The sequence below is a fragment of the Pseudorca crassidens genome, chromosome 1, assembly GCF_039906515.1.
Source record: "Pseudorca crassidens isolate mPseCra1 chromosome 1, mPseCra1.hap1, whole genome shotgun sequence".
In the NCBI taxonomy this organism is placed as follows: domain Eukaryota; kingdom Metazoa; phylum Chordata; class Mammalia; order Artiodactyla; family Delphinidae; genus Pseudorca; species Pseudorca crassidens.
Genome location: NC_090296.1, coordinates 109,366,292 through 109,388,655, shown reverse-complemented (window position 1 = coordinate 109,388,655; position 22,364 = coordinate 109,366,292).

Genomic DNA, 22,364 nt, shown 5'->3' with positions numbered 1-22,364 from the left:
TTTTTGCCGTTTGATATAATGTGGAGCTGGGAGGTCTCTTGTGTACCAGTGTCCTGACGTTGGCTCTCCCACCTCAGAGGCACAGCACTGACTCCTGGCTGCAGCACCAAGAGCCTTTCATCCACTCGGCTCAGAATAAAAGGGAGAAAAAGTAGAAAGAAAGAAAGAAAGAAAGAAAGAAAGAAAGAAAGAAAGAAAGAAATAGAGAGAGAGAGAGAGGGAGGGCGGGAGGGAGGGAGGAAGGAAGGAAAGAAGGGAGGGAGGGAGGGAGGGAGGAGGGAAGGAAGGAAAAAAGAAAGAAAGAAGATAAAGTAAAATAAAATAAAGATAAAATATAATAAATTTATTAAAATAAAAAAAAATAATTATTAAGAGAAAACAAAAACACACACAAAAAAACGGACGGATAGAACCGTAGGACAAATGGTGGAAGCAAAGCTATACAGACAAAATCTCACATAGAAGCATACACATACACACTCACAAAAAGAGGAAAAGGGGAAAAAATCATAAATCTTGCTCTCAAAGTCCACCTCCTCAATTTGTGATGATTTGTTGTCTAAAGGAGGGAAGGAAGCAAAGAAAGAACTTAGATAAAGTAAAAAAAAAAATGTTATTAAAAAGTAATTATTAAGAAAAAAAATTAAAAAAAAAAAGGGACGGATAGAACCCTCGGACAAATGGTGGAAGCAAAGCTATACAGACAAAATCTCACACAGAAGCATACACATACACACTCACAAAAAAAGGAAAAGGGGAAAAAATCATAAAGCTTGCTCTCAAAGTCCACCTCCTTAATTTGGGATGATTCGTTGTCTATTCATGTATTCCACAGATGCAGGGTACATCAAATTGATTGTGGAGCTTTAATCCGCTGCTTCTGAGGCTGCTGGGAGAGATTTCCCTTTTTCTTCTTTGTTCTCACAGCTCCCAGGGTCTCAGCTTTGGATTTGGCCCCGCCTCTGCGTGTAGGTCGCGGGAGGGCGTCTATTCTTCGCTCAGACAGGACGGGGTTAAAGGAGCCGCTGGTTCGGGCGCTCTGGCTCACTCAGGCCGAGGGGAGGGAGGGGCACGGAGTGCGGGGCGGGCCTGCGGCGGCAGAGGCCGGCGTGACGTTTCACCAGCGTGAGGCGTGCCGTGCGTTCTCTCGCGGGAGTTGTCCGTGGATCCCGGAACCCTGGCAATGGCGGGCTGCACAGGCTCCCCGGACGCGGCCTGTGGATAGTTACCTGTGCTCGCACACAGGCTTCTTGGTGGCGGCAGCAGCAGCTTTAGCGTCTCATGGCTGTCTCTGTGGTCTGCGCTTTTAGCCGCGGCTCGCGCCCGTCTCTGGAGCTCCTTTAAGCAGCGTTCTTAATCCCCTCTTCTCGCGCACCAGGTACGTGGGGAGTTTCTTGCCTTTTGGGAGGTCTGAGGTCTTCTGCCAGCGTTCAGTAGGTGTTCTGTAGGAGTTGTTCCACGTGTAGATGTATTTCTGGTGTATCTGTGGGGAGAAAGGTGATCTCCGCGTCTTACTCTTCCGCCATTTTCCCGGAAGCCCCTGTTCCATAATTTTAACGTCTTTAAAAATCAAACCATTCATTTATACCTTATCACCTTTTACAGAGGCTTTGATTGGCCTACAACATTACTATGAAGTAAAAGTGGCAAAAGTATGCTCAGTCAAATGAAGTTGTAAAATTCAATGACTTTTGACCTACAAAAGTGGTGATAGCTTTAACCTAATAGAAATAATCGTTTAGAGATGGGGGCCAAGGAAACGTGAAGAGAAGGATGCCGAACCGATGCCAAGGACAGGATGGGGTGGGAGATAGAAATGCACAGACTTATGGACCTGCAGGGTTGTTAGCCATTGAGCCTTAAATGTTCCTGGAAACCAAAGAGTAAAGTGAGATGTGGTTGGTTAGGTGAAAGTATTTTAGTCTCTGAGGGAGGCAAACCTGCTCCTTACACTTTTATCTAAAAGAAATTCTGTGTGTAGGCCCTCTTAGGGGACTCATGGGTGATAGATTATTTCTTCAAAGCATGCTAACGGGAAATACAGCTGCACATTTCATAAATCTCCTTCTTCTAATGACTCAGATGACAATACCACATTCATGATGCTGGCTTGCAAATTTGTTTTTTTAAAGGAAATAGAATTCTAGAATGGCACATAGAGGTGGAAGGTTTATGTCTGTGTCTTCTTTGACAAATGGTGAAAAAGGAAATTTTTTGCTTCTGTTAAATAACATTTAAAAGCATTTCCTCTTAGTGTATGAGGAATTTCCAGAACCCTGACCCTAAACCCCAATTGTATCAGTCTGTTAGAGACAGACTTTATTGATGTCCTCTTATATCTGGTATCCACTGATGTCGCTTCATGTTGTCTTAAAGTGAGTCCTTATAATTTGTTTCTGTAATCCAGATAATTGATCGTGGAAACTAAATGTTGTTTTTGGGAAAGATGTTTCAAGTCATATTAATAGTGCATTTCTATGATGATCAGATTATATCTAAGTAGGTGCTTGGTGTGTCATTTTATTGACTCTGGATAGTTGTTTGCTTTTTCTTCTCCAATTGACACTAATGTCTAATATTTCTGAGCATTTACTGTGTGCCAGGCTCTGTTATAAGGACTTTACATACATCATTTCATGTACTCTACCCAACATTCCCATGAAGTAGGTACTATAATTATTCCCGTGTTATTGATAAACAAACTGAAGTTCAGAAAGGCTTAGAAATAAAAAGCAGACGAAGACCTTCCCAAGGCTACTGAGCAACTAGCAAAGCCAGGATTCACACTCAGCACTGGGCCACACAACCCTTGTTCCTCATTATGGTACAGTCCAAGGCGTAGATGACTGTTCTTTGCTGCTGCTTTAGTAGAGGTGAAGCATGTGTTTCTCACACACAGAAACAGCTTGACCTTGTCACACAGGAACTTGGGCAGTAGATGTACTGAGAAGCCGAGAGGACCAAGGGCAACTGGATCCCAAAGAGCATGACCCCAAGAGCCAGCAGGGTCATTGGAGGTATTTGGGTCCTGTTCCGAAACCAGCTCCAGCTGATGGGTGGCTGAGATGGGGCTTGAAGAGCAGGTAGGTCCATAGTCAAGGTCTGGAGGTCTGGAATCCCAGGAGCTGAAATGGAGAAAAGGAAGGCTAAAGATGGTAGGACAAGGCACAGTTCTGGATACCTAGAGGAGCGACTACATAATGGGAATTTTCCTTCAACCAACCCACTGCAGTAACTTGGGGAAAAGGACCTTACTTCTGGCACAAGTTAACTTCATCTGGAAAAACAAGCCGAGTAGGTCACTACAGTGACGTTGCTTCAGATAGCTGCTGCTTCTGTGAGGCCAGGCTTTCAGGCGGAGGAACTCAGAAGTTAGCCACAAAGCTAAACAGACAAAGTACTCATGGAGGAACAGAGCTTCCCTCCAAGCAGGGCTTTCAGGAGCCAGGCCTGGCCTCACAGGGTGGCCAGGACTCAGCTGCTGTCGGCCAAGCAGGCAGACCCACGAAGGAACAAGGCAGTTTCAGCACATTTTGAGTTTCTGAGCTCTGAATTTGCTCCCTTCTCACAAGCCACCAGCAGGGCCATGCGAATCCGCAGCTCTAGCTGCATTCTGAGAGGGTGAGCGCTGGTGGGGGGAACGTCACTCTGTCCTCCTGAACGTGGGAGAATTCTCTTAGCTTAATTTAGGCTCCACACTAGATTCTTCACCAGTCCAAACTCATTTCAACGGATTCTGTTTTGAAAGTTTGTGTACTATGGTGAGCTGTTAGAAGTAGGGCATTTTACACGTTTAGTTTGCCTTGAATAGAAATGAATCCAAATCAGGTCTCAGAGCACGACTACTGTGTGATTTAGGCAGTTTTACCGTTATCTGCAAAGAGAAGAAATCGTGGGTATACTCAGGTGTAATTCTGTAGCATAGAAGTGAAATCTCCCTTTTACTACTTTGACTGCTGCATTTTATTTATTTATCTTACTTGCCCTTCTGAAGTGTAAGCATCAGGAACCAGGGAGTAGGACCTCAAATTCTTAATGAATTTTTAGACCTTGGAATGGCTGAATGATTTTAAGGGTGAATTTTGTTGTTTTTATTTAAAAATTCTTGGTTATTTCTTGAATTCAGAAGAGACACTGGCCTTTTGATAATAGTAAAAAAATATTTACTGAATTCCACTCTGGGCCCAGGCCTGGGCAAGGCACTGGGGAAAGATAACCACAGAGATAGAAGATATAGGCTGCTCTAAAACAAAATCCCCGTGGGCTCAAGTTTCAAAAGAGAAATCCAATCTGTAGTTGTTTTGTAAAGACTTCCACTAGCATGAAGTCACTGCTCAGTGACATTTGATACAGTAATGGTAACAGTGATGGTAATTATGAAGGAGATAACATCTCCCATTGTTTTTTAAAAATGGCAGCTCTATTGAGATATAATTCATATACCATAAAATTCACCCTAATAAGTTTTACAATTCAGTGGGATAGTCAGAATGCAACCATCCTATTGTGATTTCAAAATATTTCCATCACCCCAAAAAGCTGCTCTAGTATCCACCAGCAGTCATTTCCCATGCTCCCTCCCTTTAGCTCCTAGCAACCACTCATCTACTTTGTGTCTCAATGGATTTGCCTATTCTAGGCATTGTATATGAATGGAATGATAGGATATGTGGCCTTTTATGACTCTGTTCTTTCATTAGCCTATTTATGAGGTTCATCCGTGTTGTTACATGTGTCAGTACTTCATTTTTATTGCCTAATAATATTCCATTGGACGGATATGCCACATTTTGTTTATCCATTCATCAGTTGATGGACATTTGGGTTTTATTTCCATTTTTTGACTATTATGAATAATGTTGCTATGAATACAACTTTTTGTACAGACATGTGTTTTCAATTCTCTTGGTTTAACACCTAGGAGTAGAATTGCTGGGTCACATGGTAACTCTTTGTTCAACATTTTGAGCAGCTGCCAGACTGTCTTCCAAAGTGACCACGCTATTTTATAATCTCCCCAGAAATGTATGAAAGTTCCAGTTTTTCCATATCCCCTCCGACAGTTATTACTGTCTGTCATTTGGATTTGAGTCTATTCTGGTGGATGTGAAATGGTATCTCATTGTAGTTTTGATTTGCATAATCATTAATGACACTGAGTGTATTTTATGTGCTTACTGGCCTTTTGCTTATCTTCTTTGGAGAAATGTATGTTTAAATCCTTTGCTCCTTTTTTAAAATTTAAATTTTTTTAAAGTTAATTTTGTTTATTTTTTGGCTGTGCTGGGTCTTGGTTGCTGCATGCAGGCATTCTCTAGTTGCGGCAAGCGGGGGCTACTCTTCGTTGTGGTGCGCGGGCTTCTCGTTGCCGTGGCTTCTTTTGTTGCAGAGCTATGGGCACGCGGGCTTCAGTAGTTGTGGCGCGCGGGCTTAGTTGCTCTGCGGCATGTGGGATCTTCCCAGACCAGGGCTTGAACCTGCGTCCCCTTCTTTGGCAGGCGGATTCTTAACCACTGCGCCACCAGGGAAGTCCCTTTCAGCATTTTTTTTTTTTTTTGGTCATTTTTAAATTGACTTGTCTTTTTTCTGTAGAGTTACCAGAATTCTTCATATATTGCGGATATAAATCCCTTTCTGATATGTGACTTGCCAAAATTTTCTCCCATTCTGTGAGTTGTCTTTTCACTTTTTTTTTTAAGTTTTTTTGATGTGGACCATTTTAAAAATCTTTATTGAATTTGTTACAATATTGCTTGTCTTTTATTTTTTGGTTTTTTGGCTGCAAGGCATGTGGGATCTTAGCTCCCAGGGACCAGGGATCAAACCCACACCCCCTGCATTGGAAGGCAAAGTCTTAACCACTGGACCACCAGGGAAGTCCCTTTTCACTCTCTTGACTGTGTCCTTTGAAGCACATATATTTTTAGTTTTGACAGAGTCCAATTTTTCTGTTGTTTTCCTTTGTCACTTGTGCTTATCTTATCCAATCTAAGGGACCATAGCCTAATCCAAAGTCACAAAGATTTACTCCCATGTTTTCTTCTAAGAGTTTTATAGCTTTAGCTCTTATAGTTAGGTCTGTGATTCATTTTGAGTTAATTTTTATGTACAGTGTGAGGTAGGGGTCTAGCTTAATTCTTTTGTATGTAGATACCGAGATGTTTTAGAACTGTTGTTGAAAAGACAATTTTTTGTCTGTTGAATTGGCTTGGAATCCTTGTCTAAACCTTGATTGTTTTTTACTCATCAACTAGATATCTTAGGATCACATCAAAATAGTCCCATTCCCTATCTTCAGAGAACTTATCTCCAAGGGAGAAATGCTTGCAAAAAAAGTCAAAACATTCACTCATTCATTCCACATCATTACTGTATTCTTACAAAATAACAGGTACCACGCTAGACCCTGGGGAGACTGGGATATATAAAAAGGATAAGAGTGTACCGCACTGAAGCAGGTGAAGAAAACACAAGCTTTAAATTTATAATAAGACCACCTTAGGTCCCAAGAAGTTCTAGAATCTGTATTAGTGTTTGTACATGCTCAGCCTGGCAGGTGCTTGCCTGTTTACTTGCCTTGGGGAACTATTTCTCACCCTCAGATTTGGATGTCATTTCTTCTAAAAGGTTTTCACCAATATCCCCATAGTTATACATACCTCTCTAATAGCACTTAGCACATAGAATTTGCACCTAGGTGTCTCTCAGTCTCATTCATCTTTGAGGAAAGAACCATGTTTTTATGACATCGTTTACCTGATAATTCTCAAGAAGGTGTCTCATACCTATATATTAAACAAATGAATAGTTGAATCATGAATGCTAGACAGAGGTACTCTTTGAAAACTTCCTGGAAGTAAGAATTTGCAGATCTTCCAAGTGATCTCAGAAAAGAAAGTAACAAAAATCTCAACAAGTGTAATATATTGTGTTACGAGTGGACTGAAGTCATGTGACTCTCTCACATTGTCTTGATTTGATAACGAAGGTTTTAAATCTGGGTAAGGAGTTGATGCGTAGGGGCACCAGTGTGGTGATGTATAGAAATTCCAAAGAGAACATTGTCTTTGGCTTGGCAAGAAAGGCTTTAAAATCAAATTCAAACCCAATATGACCCAGATGTCTCAAGTCAGCAAAATCATTTGTCAAAAGGATAATTCTACCAACTCTAAAAGTGCCGTGGTCTTCTAGCCCTTCTACTTCCTGTCAGAACCTACAAATGATAGATCCCAGAAAGCAGCAACCTCAAGAAAAAACTTTTTTTTTTTTTTTTGCACCAGCCTCAGGAAGTTAATTCTCTGCTGTCTGTCACATTCACGATTAATTAGCTTAAAGTTCCTTGAGAGAATATTTATGTTGTTGTGGCTGATCTGTTTGAAATAGTAGAAATATGTGGGCCTTCAGAAGGGTGTAGTGGTAACCCTCAGCTCTCACAGCTCTAGTTTTTTTTTTCTTTCCCTGAGCATAATTTTCATTCAATACACTGAACAACTGTGGTCTTCAAAGGAGTTTTTGGAGAACCTGATCCCTAACTGAAACAAGTGAAAGGTTTAAAATAATTACCATGAAAAGTAATATTTTGAAGGACTTGTTGGGTTGTCACAACAGCCCACAGGCCAAATCAGGCCCCCTGCCTGTTTGTATTAATAAAGTTTTATTGGAACACATCCACACTCATTCTTTTACATATTGCCTATAGCTGCTTGTGTACTACAATGGCAAGTATTTGAGTATTGCAAAAGACAGTCTGGCTGTGAAGCCAAAATATTTACTCTCCTGAACCTTTACAGAAGAAATTGGCTGACCCCTATGCTAGAATGTAAGTCTATAAAGCTGGGAACTTTATTCTGTTTACAGCTATATTCCCAGCACCTAGAACAATGCTTGGTACATAGTAGGTACTTGATAAATAGTTCCGGGGAAAAATGAATGAGATAAAATCTTTTGTTTGTAACTTCTTCAACCTTGCCCTAGCAGACACAGCTTCAGTCTGCAAATAAGCAGAATTTTAGTACAAGCTATCCCCCCAAAGCTTAAAACCTATAAAATTTAATGTTCAAATATATAAATTTTATGAGCAGTGAACTCATAAAATGAGACTTTTATCAATTTTCTTGAGTACTTACCAAAGGCTGGGAAATGCTAGATGTAAAATAAGCAGTTAGGTTAGGTTTTTCTATCCCCCCGCCCCTGCTTCAGGACCTGATCCTTGGCTTGCTAAAATTAATATTGACGTTGAAAGCTAGTTTGTTTTAGGTGGAGTCCCTGTAAAGCTAATCAGCAAATATGTCTAGGATAGATAGACTGCGTTGCATTCTGTATTTACCCCTTCTTTTATGAATTACTCTGCAAAAGATAAATTCCCTGGTATTTTACACCTGTCAATTACCTGCAAATTTTGTTTTTTGCTCCAGAATGTATTATTTGGGGATGTTTCAAACAGCAGCTGGGTATCTCTAGCTGTAGGTTGAATAGAGCTAATACAGCTAATTGGAGGTGGGAGTTGCTCAGTGGAAGGTATTTTATATTCCAGAACAAACTTAGAAACATAATAGCTATGGTGGCTTTTTTCCCCCCAAGTTCTTACAGTCATTTATCTTAGCAGTGAATTAATTTATTACCTGGTACTTAGTCATAAAATGTTGTCATTCTCATTATGTCATTCTGCAGAATGCTCTGTACATAATGTTAGAACTGTATGAGCTCACTGCTGTCGCTTGAGTGCATTTGGAAATTAATCCAGTAGAAATAACATGTAACATTTAATACCAAGTTTTTCTGGCCTTAGAAGTACATACATACTTCTAAAATAGATCTGAGTGGCTTGACCATTTTATTCACTGATTTATTTATTCCTGTAACCTACTTTGTGCTGAATACTTGGTAAATGATTAGGATACTAGAAGCACACACACACATCCTTTACCCATAGAAGATTGCAATCTGTTGTGAAAGGTGCTTGTAACACAGCAAGAATATTGGATGAACAGTTTAATCAGGGATTAAGGGGAGGCACCAGCTGAAGTTGGGGGAGGGAAGGATCAGGGAAGAAACTTACAGGACTTGACACTTGATGTGAAACCTGAAAACCAAGAAAGAAAAATGGGAAAGCCTGGGAGACCATGAAGAAAGGATTATGAAAAATGGAAAACAAAGAAAAGAGGAGTCGGGATTATTCTGGTGAGAAAGTAGGGAAGGGCATTCTAGGGAAGAGGACAAGCAGGTGAAGGGCACATAGCCTTAAACCATATGTGTACTTGAGAAACAGCAAATGGGAGATAACAGCTGGATGTAAGGAGGAGGGAACAGGAGATGAGTAAAGGTGAAGGACCTTTGGGCCATGCTAAGCAGTTGAATTTGACAGTCTGGGTGCTGGGGAGCTCTGGAAGAATGACCAGATGTTCTGCCAGAGGGAGAGGACTAACTTGTTGGAATGACAGTTCAACAAGCAGTGCTGCTAGCATTTGGGGCAGCAAGAGTTCCTCTGCCTGTGAAGGAACCACCTCTTCAATCACTAGATGTTGGGGTGATTTCACTCCGGAGTTCCAGAGCTTCCAGGAGATGGTAAAGAAAACCTTTGCTTCTGTTACTGCCCAGTTTTGCGCTTGGTCGCTGAATCCCCTCTGTGTGCCTCAAAGCCGCCCTGGTGTCTTCTCTCAGGCACCATTTGAAAACTTTCTCTTGTGCAGCTTCCAGAGTTGAGATCAAACAATTCCTGCCTATACGTTTGCCCATAGATCGTGTCTCTAAAAGTTATCAAGATACTCAGTGGCTTGTTAAACTTTTAGGACTTAACACTTGATGTGAAACCTGAAAACCAAGAAAGAAAAATGGAAAAGCCTGGGAGACCATGAATAAAGGATTATGAAAAATGGAAAAGAAGGTGTTAAGACCACCTTTCCAGTTTGTTGTGTTTTTAAGTTTTCAGTGAATTCTCTAAAGCATCTTTGCATTTGGTCCTCATAACACTCCTGTGAGAGATGCAGACCCTCTCACAGATGCATGCTACAGGAGCTTACATGGCTGATCCAAGGTCATGGCTTTAATTATAGGTAGACCTGGGTCTTTGACACAGAGCTCCTACCTCCTACACTGGTGCTTCTCTGCTCTGTCACACTTCCTTTCTGGTATAGAGATTCCCTCAGAACCAGTGACTTATCTGCCAAAGTATAAGTTCATCCATAAAGTTTGTAATAAACTGTTTATTTTAGAACAATTTTAGATTTACACAGAGCTGCAAAGATAATGCAGAGAGTTTGTATATACCCTTCACCCAGTTTCCCCTGTTGCTCATGTCATAACTATGATTCATTTGTTAAAATTCAGAAATGAACACTGGCACATTACTATTAACCAAAGTCCAGACTTAATTTGGATTTCTTTAGTTTTTATATCAATGTCCTTTTTCTATTCCAGGATTCAGTCTAAGGCATCTCGTGGCATTTATACATTTATTTACTTCATTGCATCCTTAAGATTTTTAATGATATGCGATTGTGGTTTATGGAAACTGACTATTCTGCATAAGAGGCTTTAAACCTGGCAAGACTGCAGAGAGATATTTCTGTAGAAGGAAAAGGTTTTCCTTTATAAGTGGAAAAACCAGCCACCCTTCGGGATGTAGATGTAACATTCCCTTCATAGACTCTCCTAGGCTGAATGGTTTTAACAAGGCAGACAAGAATTGGATGAGTCAAAATCTGACATGGTGATATGGGGGTGTTATGGGTCTGGCTGGCCATGACCTCTTGAAACAAATGGTGCTCATAAAAATACAAAAATTCAAACCTCAGGTAGATGTAGTCCTCTGGTCCCATAAGCAGTGCTTTGTTTGCTAGGTCACTTAGTACACCTTGGGCTTGTAAGCTGAACTCCAAATTTAACAGGAAAGTTACCAAATACCTCTTAAGTGCCTTGAAGAGTTTGGCCTCCAAACGTGTGCTTTGGTGTGGTTGGGAAAAAAAAAAAAAAACAACTTTGATCTGCAGCAGGAATGTAATTTGGGAAGGTATACACGATATCTGTTGCCTGAATCTCTCCAGCCTGTCTTTTTCCCTAGACCTGAGTTGTTGTGCACTGGAGCCCATTCGAATTACCACTTGCCATGCTGCTTCTGATGTGCCATTTCCCAAAGTCCTCACTTTGGAGAAAAGAGGATCTGGCTGTGTTTCCACAGCCGAGCAGAGCCCCTCCAGCTTTAATTTTCTGACAAAGCAGCCAGGTGTGCCTTCTGACAGGACTAGCGGAGTAACTGAAAGGGTTCAGACGTTGTTTAAAGAATACTTCTTGACAGAAAGATCACATTGATTGCCTTGGAAAAGAATGATATGATGAGGAGGTGTCTCCCATGAGGGTCAGAGTCAGGCGTGTTCTACTGTCACAGGGACAGATAATCTGCGCTCTCAATGATGCATCTCTGACTGGTGGGGGTGAGGACTGAGCTAGCGCAAAATGCAGGTGACCACGGAGAACCAGCATGCTCAGTGATGAGAAAACTCAGGCCACTGCCCAGGTCTTATGCTTTGGTGACAATAGACGGGTTTCTAAGCAAATGCGTTTGAGCGTTACCTGCACACACAATCGTCAGCTGACTGCCTCATGCAGCCGTAAAGTGTCTTTCTGCCTTCACGACCCAGACGTTTCCTGGCAGAAGATCCCTCTGCCCCATCATGGCTGACCCTGCACCTCCACCACCACCACCTTCCCATGTCCAGGTTCTTTTGATGCATTAAGGGCCAGGATCTGAGCTCCCTCTTCCATGGAAGCTAGGGGATGTCTGTAGGAACAAGTTATCATTGCCTCCTCTAATGTCCTCCAAATCTCTGCCCATGGCTCTTAGACGCACTTCTTACTCTCCAGTTATGGAAGTAGGTATCTCATTCCTCCTCATTTTAGTACAGTTAATTTGGGCACAGGATTTATGTTTAGCTCACCTTTGTATTCATTCCCCCACCGTGCTTAGCATGCTGCTGGGCACATACCAGCCATTCAATAAGTATCTCACTAAATAGCACCTGGTTTCTGTAGCCAGTTCCGCTGATAACAGAGTAACCCTAGCCTTGCTCATCACCTTCCGAGCTAAATCATGAATAATAAGACTTACTGGCCAGATGTCTGATTGAATTCTAATGCCGTTGTTGCTCAGATCACTTCATGGACATCTTTTCTTTAGCCTAAAATCAACCATGATGAACTTCCAGCAGCAGGTGAGAAAAGATAAGCAGGCAACAGAAGAAGACAGAGTATCCCAAAGTCACTTTTTATTGCCATGGCTGGGAATTCAGAGTCCAACACTCTGTCATAGCCGAGCTGCCTCCAGTCTCTGGGATGTGGGGAGGGGAGCATGGAAGGAGGGGGAGTGAAGGCAACACACTCAAAAGCCAGAGGGGACCAGAGGAGGATGACACGGGTGTCGGGCCAGCGTTCTCCGTGGGCCAGCATCACTTACTCGATTTCTTATCTATTTTATGGTTTTCCAAGGAGAGAGGGAGCTGTAGTCTCCTGCTTGCCCTTTAAGGTTTCCTCCCACCCACTCTTACCCCCATCTGAAGACTGGAGAATCTCCTATATAAGAGCTTTCAGAAAGCCCTAACCTGGATTAGGTGGGGCAGTTTGAGACTTCTAACAAATATTTATAGCACCTATCATGTGGCTGGACACTGCTTGTCACCAGTCCTGCCCACTCACATTTCAAGAGGCTCTACCAACAAGAAATTGCCAGTCCTGTTTCCAACCAAAGAATTGACTGACCCAGGAGTATTAAGTTGAAACCTGTCCTTCATGACCGATGCTGCCATTTCTTCTCCACTTAGACACAGGTTACGCCGGGACCATCTACATTGTGGACTACCTGGGGTGACACCCGTAGTCCCAATCTCTATAATAGATGCCCCTCCTGGGATTTCCGTGGAAAAGAAAAATCTATCTTTAAAATCATGAAATCAGTGCCTGGCCTCTGTATCTCTGGAGAATTTCCCACCAATTCATTCTGCCCCATTCAGGTACCTGACAACTCCTTAGACAAAGGTCACTGGAAAATGGTTTCCGTGGTTGTGTTGGGAACCTGCAATTTTATGGTCATTCCAGCCAAAATGCTGAGAGTTGATGGGTTCCTTTTCCTAGACGTGGCACATTTTCTGAAGGATGCCAGCATCAAAATCCAGGTATCCTCTGCTTTTCAAAAGTTCAGCTTATGCCAGTTAACTTTTACAAAAGACCTATATTAGTACCTGTTTTCACTAACCAAAAGAAACCTGAAGAGGATTTTCTCTTTTAGGGAGAAGGGTGAAAAGTGAAAATAGGGCTCAGTGTTTGTTTTGTGGTGAGACATTATAGAGGCAGCGTGTACCCCTGAGCACGGAGGGTAGCCCGCCAAGCTCCTTCCCCAGGAACCACACTCAGCATCTTAGCGTCAAGCCGCCATAGCTTCGAACTGTCTGTGAGCATCTGTGCTTTCCCGCGGCTTCTTTTGCCTACCCGTTAGCAAGATGTGTCCTAAGGCAACTGCTTCTTCACTTTACGCCATCTCGGTTTTCGAAAGATTTCATAGGAATGCTCTACTTTCGGATAGCGGGGGAAACCTTGACTGTAAAATCGCAGGGATGCATAATGGAGCAATTCAGTGTGAGGTTGACAGTAATGAAACTGGAACGCCCATCACGTTCGGCATGCGTTCTGGAAAGTTTCATTGTTGGAAGTGTGCTGTCTGTGCCTTCCCGGAAATAATCAGGTTGCCAGCCTGTGCGTGGCAGGCCATGGGGAAAGCAGCTCTTTCCTTACAGTTAGATAGCAAGGCATGAAGTGCTCTCCGACATTTCCTCCACTCCTCTCTTCCTGGGTATTTTTCCCTGGAAAATGCTTTAATATCCAATTGATAAGGTCCCAAATGAAATTTACACATGAAAGAACAAAGAACTTCTCATAAAATGACACTAGAATCTTTTTTTCCCCCCAACACCCTTATGATACCTCTGAATGAACAGATTTGAAACGTGAGTATCGTGAATTTGGGGTTGGAAAGACGCCTAAAAGTTACCTCATCCAGCCCCTCCTCTGCTGTGGAAGTCCCCCTCACAGTGGCCACACAAGCAGGGTGGGTCCATGGCTCCACCTTTGAGATTCTTCTCCTGACTGTGGGCTTGCTCACCCAACAGAACAGTCAGGTTTGGAAGTGAACTTAAGCTAATAAAACAGCTTTCAGTGCATGAGTCCTCTTTAGTGATAACCGCTGCTTGTTTTTCAAGTGCTCACTCTATGTGTCAGACACTGTGCTAAGAGCTAAAGTGCTTGACATGCACTAACTCATAACACTATTCACAACAACCTCAAAGGGAGATACTATTACTCCCACTTTATAGATAAAGATACTGAAGCTCAGTAAGGTGGCTGAAGTGCTTATCCAGTTTTTTCACAGACACCTCCAGTGACAGCGACAGGAACCACGCATCTCTTCTCTAAGCAGCTCCGACTCTCAGAAAGTGCTTTTTTATAAGGTGAGATGTGTCTCCCTGTAAATCAAGCAGTATGTATTTACTGAGTATTTGCTGAATTTCAGGCATGATGCCCCCATTTCAGATTCAAAGAAATAACGGGTTTTATTTATGTATTTATATTTACCTCATTTGAAGGAATATTGGGGGCAAATTAAAAGGAAACTTCTAATATACAACAATGGCAAAATACAAGAGGGACCAGAGAAAGTATAAGTAAAATTGAAAACTATCATGACCAAATTAAAGAATATACTATACAGAGTATATGGAACAAAAAAGATGATACCGATTCATTTCGTGTTTGACCTGGCCTTCCTGGCAGCCAAAACAAAAGAGGAGACACTCTGTCAATTCACAGTTCTTAATATCAAAATGATCATCAAAATGGGATAGCTGTATTCCTGAAATTAAATAGTGAAAGAAATCTCATAGGGAACATTGAGAGGCTGACTTAGCTATAGTCTCAGCAGAATTCCTAAAAGATATGGATTAATCTGCTTAGTGTGGTAGTTTTTGCAGCATCTTTTTTTACAACCCAAGAGCAGAGCATTAAAATAAATGTGTCAAACAGGGCAATACAGGTCACATATGTAGCCTGTGGCCTTCAGTCCATATTCCCACCCCACGTCCCAAAGCATAAAACATTGCCTCTGGCACAAAGGATCTTCATTATAGATCTCAGATATTGAAACATATAGACATGTCTGAGTCCCGGACTATAAATGTTGAGTAATAGAGAGCAGGAACTCTCCTGAGGTTCAGAGAGACAACCCATCACTGCGGGCTGAGCCTTAAAGGGGCCATTTCTAGCATGGGTTGGCATTTGGACTGAGCTGGACTGAACAAGCATTGGGAAGGAGATGGATGAAAGATGAGTCAGGCTGAATGTGGCTGATTTGATTTATTCCTTTTACTTAAACTGTGTTGTGCCTCACTTTCATGTTTCTGTGGAGGATACTCACCCTTGGCTCCAACTGGAAAGTGAAACTGCAGGGCGTTCGTGGGCTGTGGCCGAGGAACCATCAGCAATCCCATTACCAATGCTTAGAGTGAGTCTCCTAAGGCAGATTTGGCTCCAAGCAGCAACCACAGCTCTGTTTTCATAAAGTAATTTCACTTATTTGCCCCAGTTAGTATTAATAAGCCCAGGGCTACATGCTTCTACTTATCAGAGCACAAAGATAATAGAATAATGGAATGTTCAAGCTGAAATAGACCTTGGAAATCATCTAGTTCAGCCTCCTCACTTGACCAATGAGGAAACAGTGGTGCAAGGAAGTGGAGGGCCAGGTTTCAGATTTACAGACTGGCTAGAACCCAGTTTCTCTGACCACTAGCCCTGTACATGGTTCATCAGGTCTGTCTGACATCTTCCTACCTCATCTCTGAGAACTAGAGTGTGGTGGAAAGAGCACTGGACCAGGCAGTGGGAAAACTACGATTGAAACATACCTTCATTCATTGTATCTTGAGTTTCTCTAGCCTCTTAATTTCTCCCCACAACAGCAAGCTCATTGTGAAAGTGGATGCCTGATACCGTTCCCAAAGGAAGAGATGCAATAAGGCCAAGTGTCCACGGTACTGGTAGCATAGCATCATGGCCCTTCTTTTTTACATTTATTTTATTGAAGTATAGTTGATTTACAATGTTGTGTTAATTTCTGCTGTAGAGCAAAGGGATTCAAATATACATATATTTTTTTCTTTTTCATATTATTTTCTGTTATGGTTTATCATAGGATACTGAATATAGTTTCCCATGCTGTACAGTAGGACCTTGTTGTTTATCCATTTTATATACAATGGTTTGCATTGCTAATCCCAAACTACCACTCCTTCCCTCCCCCCACTCCTCCCCCACCCCCACCCGCCCTAGACAACCACAAGTCAGTTCTCTATGTCTGTGAGTCTGTTTCTGTTTCGTAAATAAGTTCATTTGTGTTATACTTTAGATTCTGCTTATAAGTGATATCATATGGTATTTGTTGTTCTCTTTCTAACTTACTTCACTTCGTACCATGGTCCTTTTGAATCAGCCCAAACTTGGGGCAAACCCAGTGCTGGCGGTACTTAGTGGTCTGTGACTTTGAACACATATTCTAGCCTTGGTCACCCTAAGCTTCACTGGACTGTTCCGATTACTGAGTGAGTAAATATATACAAAGCACAAGTACAGGGCCTAGCACTGAGATGCTCTTATTGTGCTCCTGCTTCCTTCCTTCCTGACAGATCACATGTAGGTCCATGTGTATCTCTGAGGCACATGAATCATCCAGAACTCCATAGTCAGAATGTAGAGTGATCTGATGTTCCTAAGTTACTTACCTCTTTCCACTAAGTCAGCCTGCGAGTCTCATTTCCATTTCTCTTCAACTATCCAAACATCCATTTTCACCTACACGGAACCTTCTACTGGCCCAGGGACAAATAAATCACATTTTGAGTGGTCCCAGGACAATTCAGCTTTACAGAAAAAGAAAGGATGGCAATATGAAGGACATTCGCTGTGTTGGGCTGTCACCAGGTCCCCATCGGAACCATGAAAAATTATGGCCAGTAAAATAACATTTTTCAAAATGTGACACTACCCTTCAATTTATCTGGGGCAATAAATGGATTTTGAAGAGACTGTTTGAGGCAAATTCATTCTTCAGGCACTCAACAACATATCAGAAATGAGTTGCATTATTAATTTATAGTAGCATCATTTGTTTTCTCTCAATAGTCACCTTTACAAACTCTGGTGTAAATTTTCTCTTCCTTTTAAAACATCTCAAAATATTTGCACATGCACTGCCCCCAGCATGCCACCCAATCGTCTTCACCTCCTCCTACAAATATAAAAATGATTCCGATTGGTTGGCATGCAGAATCTTCTAGCCATCCTTTTGCGATAATAAGAACAAAAGCAGGTCATGTTGATTGAGAATGACTGTCTGCCAGATAGCCTTGTAAACAAGTTTAACTATAATATTTAATCTTCGCAACAATCCTGTGACGTAGGTGCCATTCTTTTTTTAAAATAAATTTATTTATTTATTTTATTTTTGGCTGTGTTGGGTCTTTGTTGCTGTGCGCGGCTTTCTCTAGTTGCGGCGAGCGGGGGCTACTCTTCCTTGCGGTGCACGGGCTTCTTGTTGCAGTGGGTTCTCTCGTTGCGGAGCACGGGCTCTAGGTGCGCGGGCTTCAGTAGCTGTGGCTCGCGGGCTCTAGAGTGCAAGTTCAGTCAGTAGTTGTGGTGCACGGGCTTAGTTGCTCCGCGGCATGTGGGATCTTCCCAGACCAGGGCTCAAACCCGTGTTTCCTGCATTGGCAGGCGGATTCTTAACCATTGCGCCACCAGGGAAGCCCTTGTAGGTGCCATTTTTATGTCACTTTTACGTATTAGGAAACTAAGGCAGAGGATCCTTTCCTAAAGCAAAAAAATAAACAGACATCATCCCCATCTATGAGGTCTCATGATACAGGTTTCCTAGACCAGATTTGCTTAAATCAGAATATGTTTGAGTGCTATTTCTTTTATTTAACTCAAAATGTAATTATCAACTTTAACTGTTTCCAAGTCTAAATAGTGAAGAGCAGAGAAAAATTAAGTAAAGTACCTATTGAGTTAAGACCAACACAACAATGTCTTTGGAAGGGAATTCTCTCTCTTTTTTTAAAAATGAATTATACCATTGGGTTATTTGCCTATGTTTTAGTATTAAGATGACCTTACTGTGACATATACAAATGTTTTGATTGTTTTGCTCCTGGAGAGTCAGGACTCCTGGGTGCCAGCCCTGGTTCTGTCACTGTCTGTGCCATATCAGGTAGGTCACTTCATCTTTCAGAAAACTGAATCTCAGTTTTCTCAATTGTGAAAGATTAACCCTACGATCCCAACATTCCCAGAGGTTTATAATGACCACAGGGTAGATCCAAGCAGCAGTTTACAAACTCATCATGAAGATGATGAGGAGAAAACTACCCATCTTTAATGCACAGTCATCAACCTTCAAAACTCAGCGTTGCATTTCGACCTGTCTGAAGGGAGAAGAGTATAATTGGACTGCAGAGAGGAAAAAGCCTGTATGAAAGCTTAATAATAATAATAACCAAAAAAAAAAAAAAAGGCAGTCTTGAGGCATCACGACACTAAAAGCTCATTAAGATCTCTGTCCCAGCTATTACACTCCTAATTGAACAGTTACCCAAATAGATGTACAATCCAATCATGACTCAAATTAAGGCTTCAACCTCAGAATCTAGTAAAAACTCGTACAGTTCCTGCTCCCCCTTTAAAAAGCTGTTCTGGGCAAGCTTTGGGAAGAGAAACTGTCCTATTGTGACTTCACTAAAGTAACATGAAAACTCATACAAGTCGCTCTTTTTGTTTCTTTTCCTACTGTAAAACACACCTCTCACTGTCTACTTCATTCCTTTCAGTGCCTTTTGTTTCTTTGGTGGAAGAGGATGCAGTTTGCCCACTCCAGTGGTGCCTGCCATTATCGCGTTCAGCATTTTTCTACAGTGCCCTCTTCCAGCAGTGCCTTGGTCTGCAAGACTGGGGGTCTGAGAGAGTCCGGTCTTGCCCTCTGAAGCAAAGCTCTCTCCCTATTGGATAATTGGTTTCTTGCCTATCTATTGGTTTTGCTTTCTCTTGCGGGGTTGTCCTTGCCAATATACACATCTCAGCTAAGAATTTTAACAGGTAAACAGTTTTGAGTTTCTCTCTACTTTTCCCTCTTCCCTCTTGTCCTGACCTTTACAGGGAAGAGGGATGCCAGGACCCATAGGAGGGAACCTTGGAAGGAGTAAAAATCAAGGGATGCCTTTGAATAAGGGAGAGTCTACAGACTTAGAAAATCCTCAAAGAGGTTTAAGATTTGTACATAGAAGATATTCACAAAATGCTCATTTCCTGTCTCTCTGGGCTGGTCACCTTCGATGTTAATGGAAGTTGGAGTAGTCATCAGCTGGACCCAAGATGGAATCTAGAGTGACAATAATTTAGTTGACCACCTCCATGAATTGTTTCCCTTCCTTCCTAAAACTAAGGGATGGTTTTGAGGTCAGCTTCGTATACCTGTTGAGGAGAGCCCAGAGACCTAGAATTCCTTTAGATCCTTCTGTCCTCTTCAGTCTGAGCAGTGTGGCCTTCTGCACACTTTCCTTGATCTAAGGGCCACGTAGATCAAGGAAAGTCTAATACACCAGGATACTTACTGTCAAATTACGTAAAGAGGAAGGCAGTTTAGAGAGATGCTTCATTCCTTGGAATTTCAAAAAAAGGATTTCTAACACTTTTAAAGTGAGGAATAGCTGCCTTTTGCTTGCCTCCCAACTCCCAGCACGGAATAAGACAGTTCACATGTCAACCCTGCACATACAACCCTGCACATACATTATAGCAAGCCACCAACTACCCAGGGTGACTCTGAGGGCCCGATGAGTAAACACTTAGGAAAGTGCTCTTAACTAGAAAGGTGGCTTACCAGTGTAGGTGGTTGAGTCTACAAGCGTACCCAGCTCCTCTACTGGGAATTGATTTACAGAAATTAAGAGGGAAGCACATTTTTCTGAGCTGTGTGATTGGCATTATTAAACTACCTCTGTTATAGATGGTTGACCTCTTTATCAACTCTGATATGCATGTGATTTCCTCACGAATTTTCAGTTCCAGTAAGGACATAGCAGTGGAATGGTGTCCTTGGGATCTGGTTTTATTGTTGGCATCCTCAGTTGCAACCAACAGGTCTTTTTTCAGGGACTGAAGCTGGAGCATAATTGTTAAGGATATCGCTGAGGACCATGTGTTCATCATGTGCCCAGTAAATATACATTGAATTAATAGCTTTGATATCTGCACCAGATATTTTAGAATTTTGTACTTCGATAATACTTAGTAGTACGTCACAGTTTGGGGAATTGAGGAGATAAAGCTGAAGACTCTGGCTTTACTTTTTGGATTTCAACAATATCTCCACATCTCGTAGGGCCATAGCTGTGGGTTGCTGTGTCTTGAACCGTAGATGGGCTGTCGTCTTCTGGGGCAGAAGGCACTGCTTAGGTTGTTGCTTCCTTAACATTCTGGCAAACACTTCCACTATTTTTAAGGCACAGTATAGTTCATGCCTATTTGTGCTGGACTTCGGGTCGAATGGCCTCTATTTACCTCTGGATGGTTTGACTGAAAGCCTTTATTATTGAAACCTTGAGGTTTGGCACATTCTCAAAGGTGTCAAGTTTCTCTTGCGACTTTTGACCTTTGATGCTACAACTAGATTTTCCATTGATGAGCAAATGATGCGTCTGCTGTTAGAGAAATGACTATACTCTCTTGGATTGGGTTATATGGCAAACTCTAACCGGTGATCAGCACATTTAGAATGGTTTGAGAACACAGATTTGGTTTCAGTCCCCAGCTAAAGGTTTGGATGATAATCTGAATTGGACTCGTCAGATCTCGATCTGGACCATTGAATTTGCAACACAAAGCTCAAAACCTCGAGAGGGAAGACTCTTGACATTTCTGTTCATGCCAGCTTCCCATCAGGAAGTTCAGCGAAATGTCCTCAGGCCTTTTGGCACATCTGGTTCTGTTCCAGGTCCAGGTTTTGGTTTCTTTGAAAGTAGTAGGTGTAGGTGGTAGGTACCTGGTACATGGAAACTGGCCACCAAATTGCAGAGTTAATGTTTCGGAACCACTGCAGGCCTAGGAGAGAGGGCTAAAGGATTTGCATTCCCTTAACCCTTTGTTGTGTCCTCTTGGAAGAGAGAGAACTTCATCAGGAATGATTGGTTGCTTCAGGTGAATTACAGAAACACTGATCAAATGTTCCCCACCCCATCCCGTACAGTGTCTTAAACTTGAACGTGGCTGCGTATTACCTGGGTATCTTGTGAAATGGAAGATTCACATTTAGTAGGTCTGGGCGGAGCCTGAGATGACACGTCTCACAAGCTCCAGGTAATGTTGATTCTGCTGGACCATAAACTGTGAATATTTTTGAGAAGCAAAGCCCCATTTTCAAAGCACTGTGCCAAGTGTAGGGAATACAAATGTGAATAGAAGCGGAAGAGAAGGCTGTTACCTTTAGGCAACCACCTGGTGGCCGGGAGACAGCCAGGTAAATGGTATTCGTTCCACAAGTACTCAGGGCAGAGACTGAGCTGAATGGAGCCCAGTGGGCTCTGAACTGGGCCTTAGAGGTGAATAGGAGGAGACCAGGTAGGGAAGCCAGAAAAGAATATCTTAGGCAGAAATAAGAACCTGGGCAAGAAGAGAAATCAAATACAAGCTTGTCGTCTTTCTGCAGAGGAGACCTCTAAAATAGTGCCCAGCTCATTCCCAGACCTGGGCGGGGGGTGAGAGGGGGGATGAAGCCTATGAAAGCACAGAACCTTCCTGTGGCAAGTAGACAGTCGCTCACATCCAAGGGCACCAGGCCGTCCTTCTGCTGTGCAATATAATTAGAGCATTTGAGGCATGCAATCGAGAGAAGCACCAAGCGGAGGGGATTGTGAGCCAGCCGAAGCTGTGAAAAAGTCCAGCAATCCCATTCTCAGCACTATTTGCAACCTTGCTGTTATTTCTTGTGGATTGACCAAACGGATGTTTTGCTTTATGCTTTTTTTTTTTTTGGTGTATTTTCTTCCTCCTTTCCTCCCTCCTCCCACCCCCGCTTCCTCCCCTCCCCCCACCCCGCCCGCTTCCTCCCTTTCTCCCTCCCTCCTCCCTTCCTTATCTGAAAACTCAGAGTGAAACTCAGGCAGAGTGCACCATTTCCCCAGGGTTTTTCCTCTCCATCCTGCTGCCCACCTCTGCTTCACTCCAATCCCACCATCCCCTGGAATTCCACCCAGAAATGAGAACAGTTTACATTGCAC